Raw genomic sequence first — 11,262 nt, 5'->3', positions numbered from 1 at the left:
ATGCTTCTGTGTAGTGTGTGTTCCGTTCTGCGCTCCTGTGTGAGGCTGTCTGGGTGGTGTTGTCTCTACGTGGTTGTGTGCGTAGCGTGTAGTGTGTGAAATGAAAGGTATGCTGTCTCCTCTGTTGGTTGTGCGTTTCGCCTTTATGTCTGAGAGGGTTTTGCGCGTTTCGTGCGTCTGCGACTGTGACTGAGGTGTTGCTGTGTTTGAGTGGTTGCGTGTGTGTTACGTGTGTGATTTGAAACTGGTTGTCTGTGTGGTTGTGCTTGTTTCCTGTGCCTCATTGTGTGTGCTGTGGGTACTCTGCGAAATGTCGCTGGCGTGTGTTGTGAGCAGCTGCGTGCTTCGACGTGTCTGGTGTGCGTCCTGTGACTTGTGTTGATACACTCTGGGTTCTGTGTGTGTACGCGCTGCACAGTGCAGCCCGTGTGCATGGACGTGAGCGTGGGTTGTCTGTGCGTGGTCGTGCGTGCGATGCGTGGTGTGTGAAGTGTGCGCTACGTGGGTTTTCGTTGGTTTTGTGTGTGTGTGTGTGTGTGTGTGTGTGTGTGTGTGTGTGTGTGTCGCACTTGGTTTTGTATGTGGTGTGTCTGTTTTGCGTGTGTGATTGGGATTTGTGCTTGGCTGCGTTTGAGAGGTTGTGTGTGTGTTTGGTTGAGTTCTGCGTGTGATGTGAGATGTGTGTGGTCTGTGTGTGTGGCTGTGCTTGTTTGCGTGCCTCCTGGTGTGCATTGTGTGTGCTCATTGCAGTGTGATTTGCGTGAATTGTGCGCTCTTCTGCCCTGCGATGTTTGAGGTGTGCGTTGTTCTCTGTGTTGTGCCGTGTGCGTGTTGAGAGGTTCTGTGTGTGTGTGTGTGTGTGTGTGTGTGTGTGTGTGTTCTCTACGTACGTGTCTGCGGGTGTTGTGTGCGTTGTGGCTGCTCCTTGAGTGTGTGTTGCGTGTGGCTTTATGTGTGGTGTGCAGTGGTTGCGTTGCTCTGTGTGTGTGTTGTTGCATTGTTGATGTTATTGAGTTGTGTGTGTGATGAGTTGCGATATTATTACTTTCGGTGTGTGATGCTTGTGTGTGCCGTGTGATGTGTTGTTCTGTGATTTGTGTTTGTGTTGTGTGTATTCTACTCTGTTCTGTGGCCTGTGCGTTTTGCAAGTTGAGTGAGATATTTTGCGTGTTATGACTGATACCTTCGTGTATGTGTTGCGTGTTTGGCATTGTGCATTCTGTGAGGCTCTGCGCGCTGTACGTGCTGTGTGTGTCTGGAGTGGTGTGTGTAGTGTGTGAAATGGGCGTTGCATGAACTCGGTGTTCTTTCTGTCGTGGTTTGTGTGCGTTTCGCATGTGGGTTTCTATGTGGGTGGTTGCGTTTGACAGTTTGTGCGTGTGGTCGGCTCTTGGAGTAGTGAGTGCAATTTGTGATGTGGGTACTGTGTACGGTCAAGCTCGGTCCGTGTGCCTCACTGTGCGTGTTATGTTGTGTTCCCTCCGAGAGCCGTGGTTCCCGTGTGTGGTGGTGTGCAGTTATGTTCTCGGTGTGTGGTGGGGTTTGATGTGGAGTGTGATGTGCTGTTTGTGTGTTGAGGGACTTGTGCATTCAAGTGCACAGAAGACCGCCTCTCGTGCTTGTCCGTTCTCTCCACACGTTCGTAATCCTCCAGGCGGGCCTTTTCCCCTGAGGACGCAAAAAAGCCCCCTCACCCATTTCATCGCAAGGCCCTGAAGATGCCTTTGTCGGAACGTGTCAGAAACTGCTGCAGGAGAGAGAGCCTTATGCCAGACTTTGCTGGGGAAACGACTCACCGTGCACTGAGGCGACCCCTCCCTCCCTGAGAGAATACCAGGCTGCTTTCGCCTTGCGTGCAATATTCTCCTAGGGGATGAGGAAAAGAGTAAACATTGCAGTAGAAGGCGGTCTTCTCTGTACGCCCTTTATCTCGAGGGCGTAAGTGGGCTGCGATGAGGCCTTCGCACTAGACACACTAGGAAGTTGCAGAACGAGATGCTCTGAAGGAAGCAGCAGTGGAGGCAAGTCAGCTTTGCTCGGAAACTGAGCTTGCTACACGCTTTCCGTGTGTGTCCCGTGTGCCTGCACTCCAGGCACCTGAGTGAAGTCTCCTCCTGCGTAGAGCTCTCTTTTGCTGAGTGCCGGGCACTCGCTTGTGTGGCCATCGACGTGCGGCCTGGCTGTCGGGGGGAATGCCCGCATACAACGAATTTACCTTGTCGTGTGCTTTCCACGTCTGTCCCGCGTGCCTGCACTCTAAGTGCCCGCGTGGACTCTGCCGCGTAGAGCTCCCTTTCGCTGAGCGGCGGGGGTGCTCGCTTGTGTGGCCCCCTAGCGTGAGGCCTTGCCGAGGAAGCCCGGCTGTAAGGGAAATGCCCGCATGCAACGAATTTCGCGTGGAAACTTAAAAAGTCGCTTTTCCTGCGACTATGTGGCTGCTTCAGAGATGCCCAGGTTGGTCCGTGGGGTATGTGAGCCGATCTCCCATGCCACAGTCTGAGCATTGAAAACTAAGTGCCCGTCGGCTTCAGTCCCCAGGCATCGTGTCAGCAAGAGACATGTGTGTGCAAGCTGCTCCAGAGCCTGGTGGCAGATGGGCCCTGAGCCGCAGAGCTGTTGTCCTGCAGAGAAGGCCCTGACGCTGCCGGCTCAGCCCACGTGATCGGCTGCTCAGCCATATCCAGATTGGCGGCTAAACACTGCTGTGTGAAGGCGAGCTTCTGATATGTATTCACACTCCCAGGCACAAGACTACTATGACGAGGTCTTCTGCCCAGCCTCAGGGGAAGAGGCAGGGCAAGTTGCTTTCTGTACGGGCATTGGAAGCAGGACGTGTGGGCGTTCTGTTCAACAGGTTGAAAAGCCGGCAGCACCAAGCGGTTGAGGTGACGTTCGGCTGCGCGTGTTATGCGCATGATGAGGGATGTGCTGGCCGCGTGTGGTTGTGCTTGTTTTAGTATGTCTCATGGTGTGCTGCAGTAGGGCATCTGTGCAATGAATTTCATGTGTATTGTGAGCAGTTATGTGCCTTGATGTGGATGTGTCCGGTGTGTGTCATGCTTCTGTGTAGTGTGTGTTCCGTTCTGCGCTCCTGTGTGAGGCTGTCTGGGTGGTGTTGTCTCTACGTGGTTGTGTGCGTAGCGTGTAGTGTGTGAAATGAAAGGTATGCTGTCTCCTCTGTTGGTTGTGCGTTTCGCCTTTATGTCTGAGAGGGTTTTGCGCGTTTCGTGCGTCTGCGACTGTGACTGAGGTGTTGCTGTGTTTGAGTGGTTGCGTGTGTGTTACGTGTGTGATTTGAAACTGGTTGTCTGTGTGGTTGTGCTTGTTTCCTGTGCCTCATTGTGTGTGCTGTGGGTACTCTGCGAAATGTCGCTGGCGTGTGTTGTGAGCAGCTGCGTGCTTCGACGTGTCTGGTGTGCGTCCTGTGACTTGTGTTGATACACTCTGGGTTCTGTGTGTGTACGCGCTGCACAGTGCAGCCCGTGTGCATGGACGTGAGCGTGGGTTGTCTGTGCGTGGTCGTGCGTGCGATGCGTGGTGTGTGAAGTGTGCGCTACGTGGGTTTTCGTTGGTTTTTGTGTTGTGTGTGTGTGTGTGTGTGTTTGTGTGTGTCGCTCTTGGTTTTGTATGTGGTGTGTCTGTTTTGCGTTTGTGATTGGGATTTGTGCTTGGCTGCGTTTGAGAGGTTGTGTGTGTGTTTGGTTGAGTTCTGCGTGTGATGTGAGATGTGTGTGGTCTGTGTGTGTGGCTGTGCTTGTTTGCGTGCCTCCTGGTGTGCATTGTGTGTGCTCATTGCAGTGTGATTTGCGTGAATTGTGCGCTCTTCTGCCCTGCGATGTTTGAGGTGTGCGTTGTTCTCTGTGTTGTGCCGTGTGCGTGTTGAGAGGTTCTGTGTGTGTGTGTGTGTGTGTGTGTGTGTGTGTGTGTGTGTGTTCTCTACGTACGTGTCTGCGGGTGTTGTGTGCGTTGTGGCTGCTCCTTGAGTGTGTGTTGCGTGTGGCTTTATGTGTGGTGTGCAGTGGTTGCGTTGCTCTGTGTGTGTGTTGTTGCATTGTTGATGTTATTGAGTTGTGTGTGTGATGAGTTGCGATATTATTACTTTCGGTGTGTGATGCTTGTGTGTGCCGTGTGATGTGTTGTTCTGTGATTTGTGTTTGTGTTGTGTGTATTCTACTCTGTTCTGTGGCCTGTGCGTTTTGCAAGTTGAGTGAGATATTTTGCGTGTTATGACTGATACCTTCGTGTATGTGTTGCGTGTTTGGCATTGTGCATTCTGTGAGGCTCTGCGCGCTGTACGTGCTGTGTGTGTCTGGAGTGGTGTGTGTAGTGTGTGAAATGGGCGTTGCATGAACTCGGTGTTCTTTCTGTCGTGGTTTGTGTGCGTTTCGCATGTGGGTTTCTATGTGGGTGGTTGCGTTTGACAGTTTGTGCGTGTGGTCGGCTCTTGGAGTAGTGAGTGCAATTTGTGATGTGGGTACTGTGTACGGTCAAGCTCGGTCCGTGTGCCTCACTGTGCGTGTTATGTTGTGTTCCCTCCGAGAGCCGTGGTTCCCGTGTGTGGTGGTGTGCAGTTATGTTCTCGGTGTGTGGTGGGGTTTGATGTGGAGTGTGATGTGCTGTTTGTGTGTTGAGGGACTTGTGCATTCAAGTGCACAGAAGACCGCCTCTCGTGCTTGTCCGTTCTCTCCACACGTTCGTAATCCTCCAGGCGGGCCTTTTCCCCTGAGGACGCAAAAAAGCCCCCTCACCCATTTCATCGCAAGGCCCTGAAGATGCCTTTGTCGGAACGTGTCAGAAACTGCTGCAGGAGAGAGAGCCTTATGCCAGACTTTGCTGGGGAAACGACTCACCGTGCACTGAGGCGACCCCTCCCTCCCTGAGAGAATACCAGGCTGCTTTCGCCTTGCGTGCAATATTCTCCTAGGGGATGAGGAAAAGAGTAAACATTGCAGTAGAAGGCGGTCTTCTCTGTACGCCCTTTATCTCGAGGGCGTAAGTGGGCTGCGATGAGGCCTTCGCACTAGACACACTAGGAAGTTGCAGAACGAGATGCTCTGAAGGAAGCAGCAGTGGAGGCAAGTCAGCTTTGCTCGGAAACTGAGCTTGCTACACGCTTTCCGTGTGTGTCCCGTGTGCCTGCACTCCAGGCACCTGAGTGAAGTCTCCTCCTGCGTAGAGCTCTCTTTTGCTGAGTGCCGGGCACTCGCTTGTGTGGCCATCGACGTGCGGCCTGGCTGTCGGGGGGAATGCCCGCATACAACGAATTTACCTTGTCGTGTGCTTTCCACGTCTGTCCCGCGTGCCTGCACTCTAAGTGCCCGCGTGGACTCTGCCGCGTAGAGCTCCCTTTCGCTGAGCGGCGGGGGTGCTCGCTTGTGTGGCCCCCTAGCGTGAGGCCTTGCCGAGGAAGCCCGGCTGTAAGGGAAATGCCCGCATGCAACGAATTTCGCGTGGAAACTTAAAAAGTCGCTTTTCCTGCGACTATGTGGCTGCTTCAGAGATGCCCAGGTTGGTCCGTGGGGTATGTGAGCCGATCTCCCATGCCACAGTCTGAGCATTGAAAACTAAGTGCCCGTCGGCTTCAGTCCCCAGGCATCGTGTCAGCAAGAGACATGTGTGTGCAAGCTGCTCCAGAGCCTGGTGGCAGATGGGCCCTGAGCCGCAGAGCTGTTGTCCTGCAGAGAAGGCCCTGACGCTGCCGGCTCAGCCCACGTGATCGGCTGCTCAGCCATATCCAGATTGGCGGCTAAACACTGCTGTGTGAAGGCGAGCTTCTGATATGTATTCACACTCCCAGGCACAAGACTACTATGACGAGGTCTTCTGCCCAGCCTCAGGGGAAGAGGCAGGGCAAGTTGCTTTCTGTACGGGCATTGGAAGCAGGACGTGTGGGCGTTCTGTTCAACAGGTTGAAAAGCCGGCAGCACCAAGCGGTTGAGGTGACGTTCGGCTGCGCGTGTTATGCGCATGATGAGGGATGTGCTGGCCGCGTGTGGTTGTGCTTGTTTTAGTATGTCTCATGGTGTGCTGCAGTAGGGCATCTGTGCAATGAATTTCATGTGTATTGTGAGCAGTTATGTGCCTTGATGTGGATGTGTCCGGTGTGTGTCATGCTTCTGTGTAGTGTGTGTTCCGTTCTGCGCTCCTGTGTGAGGCTGTCTGGGTGGTGTTGTCTCTACGTGGTTGTGTGCGTAGCGTGTAGTGTGTGAAATGAAAGGTATGCTGTCTCCTCTGTTGGTTGTGCGTTTCGCCTTTATGTCTGAGAGGGTTTTGCGCGTTTCGTGCGTCTGCGACTGTGACTGAGGTGTTGCTGTGTTTGAGTGGTTGCGTGTGTGTTACGTGTGTGATTTGAAACTGGTTGTCTGTGTGGTTGTGCTTGTTTCCTGTGCCTCATTGTGTGTGCTGTGGGTACTCTGCGAAATGTCGCTGGCGTGTGTTGTGAGCAGCTGCGTGCTTCGACGTGTCTGGTGTGCGTCCTGTGACTTGTGTTGATACACTCTGGGTTCTGTGTGTGTACGCGCTGCACAGTGCAGCCCGTGTGCATGGACGTGAGCGTGGGTTGTCTGTGCGTGGTCGTGCGTGCGATGCGTGGTGTGTGAAGTGTGCGCTACGTGGGTTTTCGTTGGGTGTGTGTGTGTGTGTGTGTGTGTGTGTGTGTGTGTGTGTGTGTCGCACTTGGTTTTGTATGTGGTGTGTCTGTTTTGCGTGTGTGATTGGGATTTGTGCTTGGCTGCGTTTGAGAGGTTGTGTGTGTGTTTGGTTGAGTTCTGCGTGTGATGTGAGATGTGTGTGGTCTGTGTGTGTGGCTGTGCTTGTTTGCGTGCCTCCTGGTGTGCATTGTGTGTGCTCATTGCAGTGTGATTTGCGTGAATTGTGCGCTCTTCTGCCCTGCGATGTTTGAGGTGTGCGTTGTTCTCTGTGTTGTGCCGTGTGCGTGTTGAGAGGTTCTGTGTGTGTGTGTGTGTGTGTGTGTGTGTGTGTGTGTGTTCTCTACGTACGTGTCTGCGGGTGTTGTGTGCGTTGTGGCTGCTCCTTGAGTGTGTGTTGCGTGTGGCTTTATGTGTGGTGTGCAGTGGTTGCGTTGCTCTGTGTGTGTGTTGTTGCATTGTTGATGTTATTGAGTTGTGTGTGTGATGAGTTGCGATATTATTACTTTCGGTGTGTGATGCTTGTGTGTGCCGTGTGATGTGTTGTTCTGTGATTTGTGTTTGTGTTGTGTGTATTCTACTCTGTTCTGTGGCCTGTGCGTTTTGCAAGTTGAGTGAGATATTTTGCGTGTTATGACTGATACCTTCGTGTATGTGTTGCGTGTTTGGCATTGTGCATTCTGTGAGGCTCTGCGCGCTGTACGTGCTGTGTGTGTCTGGAGTGGTGTGTGTAGTGTGTGAAATGGGCGTTGCATGAACTCGGTGTTCTTTCTGTCGTGGTTTGTGTGCGTTTCGCATGTGGGTTTCTATGTGGGTGGTTGCGTTTGACAGTTTGTGCGTGTGGTCGGCTCTTGGAGTAGTGAGTGCAATTTGTGATGTGGGTACTGTGTACGGTCAAGCTCGGTCCGTGTGCCTCACTGTGCGTGTTATGTTGTGTTCCCTCCGAGAGCCGTGGTTCCCGTGTGTGGTGGTGTGCAGTTATGTTCTCGGTGTGTGGTGGGGTTTGATGTGGAGTGTGATGTGCTGTTTGTGTGTTGAGGGACTTGTGCATTCAAGTGCACAGAAGACCGCCTCTCGTGCTTGTCCGTTCTCTCCACACGTTCGTAATCCTCCAGGCGGGCCTTTTCCCCTGAGGACGCAAAAAAGCCCCCTCACCCATTTCATCGCAAGGCCCTGAAGATGCCTTTGTCGGAACGTGTCAGAAACTGCTGCAGGAGAGAGAGCCTTATGCCAGACTTTGCTGGGGAAACGACTCACCGTGCACTGAGGCGACCCCTCCCTCCCTGAGAGAATACCAGGCTGCTTTCGCCTTGCGTGCAATATTCTCCTAGGGGATGAGGAAAAGAGTAAACATTGCAGTAGAAGGCGGTCTTCTCTGTACGCCCTTTATCTCGAGGGCGTAAGTGGGCTGCGATGAGGCCTTCGCACTAGACACACTAGGAAGTTGCAGAACGAGATGCTCTGAAGGAAGCAGCAGTGGAGGCAAGTCAGCTTTGCTCGGAAACTGAGCTTGCTACACGCTTTCCGTGTGTGTCCCGTGTGCCTGCACTCCAGGCACCTGAGTGAAGTCTCCTCCTGCGTAGAGCTCTCTTTTGCTGAGTGCCGGGCACTCGCTTGTGTGGCCATCGACGTGCGGCCTGGCTGTCGGGGGGAATGCCCGCATACAACGAATTTACCTTGTCGTGTGCTTTCCACGTCTGTCCCGCGTGCCTGCACTCTAAGTGCCCGCGTGGACTCTGCCGCGTAGAGCTCCCTTTCGCTGAGCGGCGGGGGTGCTCGCTTGTGTGGCCCCCTAGCGTGAGGCCTTGCCGAGGAAGCCCGGCTGTAAGGGAAATGCCCGCATGCAACGAATTTCGCGTGGAAACTTAAAAAGTCGCTTTTCCTGCGACTATGTGGCTGCTTCAGAGATGCCCAGGTTGGTCCGTGGGGTATGTGAGCCGATCTCCCATGCCACAGTCTGAGCATTGAAAACTAAGTGCCCGTCGGCTTCAGTCCCCAGGCATCGTGTCAGCAAGAGACATGTGTGTGCAAGCTGCTCCAGAGCCTGGTGGCAGATGGGCCCTGAGCCGCAGAGCTGTTGTCCTGCAGAGAAGGCCCTGACGCTGCCGGCTCAGCCCACGTGATCGGCTGCTCAGCCATATCCAGATTGGCGGCTAAACACTGCTGTGTGAAGGCGAGCTTCTGATATGTATTCACACTCCCAGGCACAAGACTACTATGACGAGGTCTTCTGCCCAGCCTCAGGGGAAGAGGCAGGGCAAGTTGCTTTCTGTACGGGCATTGGAAGCAGGACGTGTGGGCGTTCTGTTCAACAGGTTGAAAAGCCGGCAGCACCAAGCGGTTGAGGTGACGTTCGGCTGCGCGTGTTATGCGCATGATGAGGGATGTGCTGGCCGCGTGTGGTTGTGCTTGTTTTAGTATGTCTCATGGTGTGCTGCAGTAGGGCATCTGTGCAATGAATTTCATGTGTATTGTGAGCAGTTATGTGCCTTGATGTGGATGTGTCCGGTGTGTGTCATGCTTCTGTGTAGTGTGTGTTCCGTTCTGCGCTCCTGTGTGAGGCTGTCTGGGTGGTGTTGTCTCTACGTGGTTGTGTGCGTAGCGTGTAGTGTGTGAAATGAAAGGTATGCTGTCTCCTCTGTTGGTTGTGCGTTTCGCCTTTATGTCTGAGAGGGTTTTGCGCGTTTCGTGCGTCTGCGACTGTGACTGAGGTGTTGCTGTGTTTGAGTGGTTGCGTGTGTGTTACGTGTGTGATTTGAAACTGGTTGTCTGTGTGGTTGTGCTTGTTTCCTGTGCCTCATTGTGTGTGCTGTGGGTACTCTGCGAAATGTCGCTGGCGTGTGTTGTGAGCAGCTGCGTGCTTCGACGTGTCTGGTGTGCGTCCTGTGACTTGTGTTGATACACTCTGGGTTCTGTGTGTGTACGCGCTGCACAGTGCAGCCCGTGTGCATGGACGTGAGCGTGGGTTGTCTGTGCGTGGTCGTGCGTGCGATGCGTGGTGTGTGAAGTGTGCGCTACGTGGGTTTTCGTTGGTTTTGTGTGTGTGTGTGTGTGTGTGTGTGTGTGTGTGTCGCACTTGGTTTTGTATGTGGTGTGTCTGTTTTGCGTGTGTGATTGGGATTTGTGCTTGGCTGCGTTTGAGAGGTTGTGTGTGTGTTTGGTTGAGTTCTGCGTGTGATGTGAGATGTGTGTGGTCTGTGTGTGTGGCTGTGCTTGTTTGCGTGCCTCCTGGTGTGCATTGTGTGTGCTCATTGCAGTGTGATTTGCGTGAATTGTGCGCTCTTCTGCCCTGCGATGTTTGAGGTGTGCGTTGTTCTCTGTGTTGTGCCGTGTGCGTGTTGAGAGGTTCTGTGTGTGTGTGTGTGTGTGTGTGTGTGTGTTCTCTACGTACGTGTCTGCGGGTGTTGTGTGCGTTGTGGCTGCTCCTTGAGTGTGTGTTGCGTGTGGCTTTATGTGTGGTGTGCAGTGGTTGCGTTGCTCTGTGTGTGTGTTGTTGCATTGTTGATGTTATTGAGTTGTGTGTGTGATGAGTTGCGATATTATTACTTTCGGTGTGTGATGCTTGTGTGTGCCGTGTGATGTGTTGTTCTGTGATTTGTGTTTGTGTTGTGTGTATTCTACTCTGTTCTGTGGCCTGTGCGTTTTGCAAGTTGAGTGAGATATTTTGCGTGTTATGACTGATACCTTCGTGTATGTGTTGCGTGTTTGGCATTGTGCATTCTGTGAGGCTCTGCGCGCTGTACGTGCTGTGTGTGTCTGGAGTGGTGTGTGTAGTGTGTGAAATGGGCGTTGCATGAACTCGGTGTTCTTTCTGTCGTGGTTTGTGTGCGTTTCGCATGTGGGTTTCTATGTGGGTGGTTGCGTTTGACAGTTTGTGCGTGTGGTCGGCTCTTGGAGTAGTGAGTGCAATTTGTGATGTGGGTACTGTGTACGGTCAAGCTCGGTCCGTGTGCCTCACTGTGCGTGTTATGTTGTGTTCCCTCCGAGAGCCGTGGTTCCCGTGTGTGGTGGTGTGCAGTTATGTTCTCGGTGTGTGGTGGGGTTTGATGTGGAGTGTGATGTGCTGTTTGTGTGTTGAGGGACTTGTGCATTCAAGTGCACAGAAGACCGCCTCTCGTGCTTGTCCGTTCTCTCCACACGTTCGTAATCCTCCAGGCGGGCCTTTTCCCCTGAGGACGCAAAAAAGCCCCCTCACCCATTTCATCGCAAGGCCCTGAAGATGCCTTTGTCGGAACGTGTCAGAAACTGCTGCAGGAGAGAGAGCCTTATGCCAGACTTTGCTGGGGAAACGACTCACCGTGCACTGAGGCGACCCCTCCCTCCCTGAGAGAATACCAGGCTGCTTTCGCCTTGCGTGCAATATTCTCCTAGGGGATGAGGAAAAGAGTAAACATTGCAGTAGAAGGCGGTCTTCTCTGTACGCCCTTTATCTCGAGGGCGTAAGTGGGCTGCGATGAGGCCTTCGCACTAGACACACTAGGAAGTTGCAGAACGAGATGCTCTGAAGGAAGCAGCAGTGGAGGCAAGTCAGCTTTGCTCGGAAACTGAGCTTGCTACACGCTTTCCGTGTGTGTCCCGTGTGCCTGCACTCCAGGCACCTGAGTGAAGTCTCCTC

This window comes from Manis javanica, chromosome 6 (genome assembly GCF_040802235.1).
Source record: "Manis javanica isolate MJ-LG chromosome 6, MJ_LKY, whole genome shotgun sequence".
Lineage (NCBI taxonomy): Eukaryota > Metazoa > Chordata > Mammalia > Pholidota > Manidae > Manis > Manis javanica.
This window is presented reverse-complemented; position numbering follows the sequence as displayed.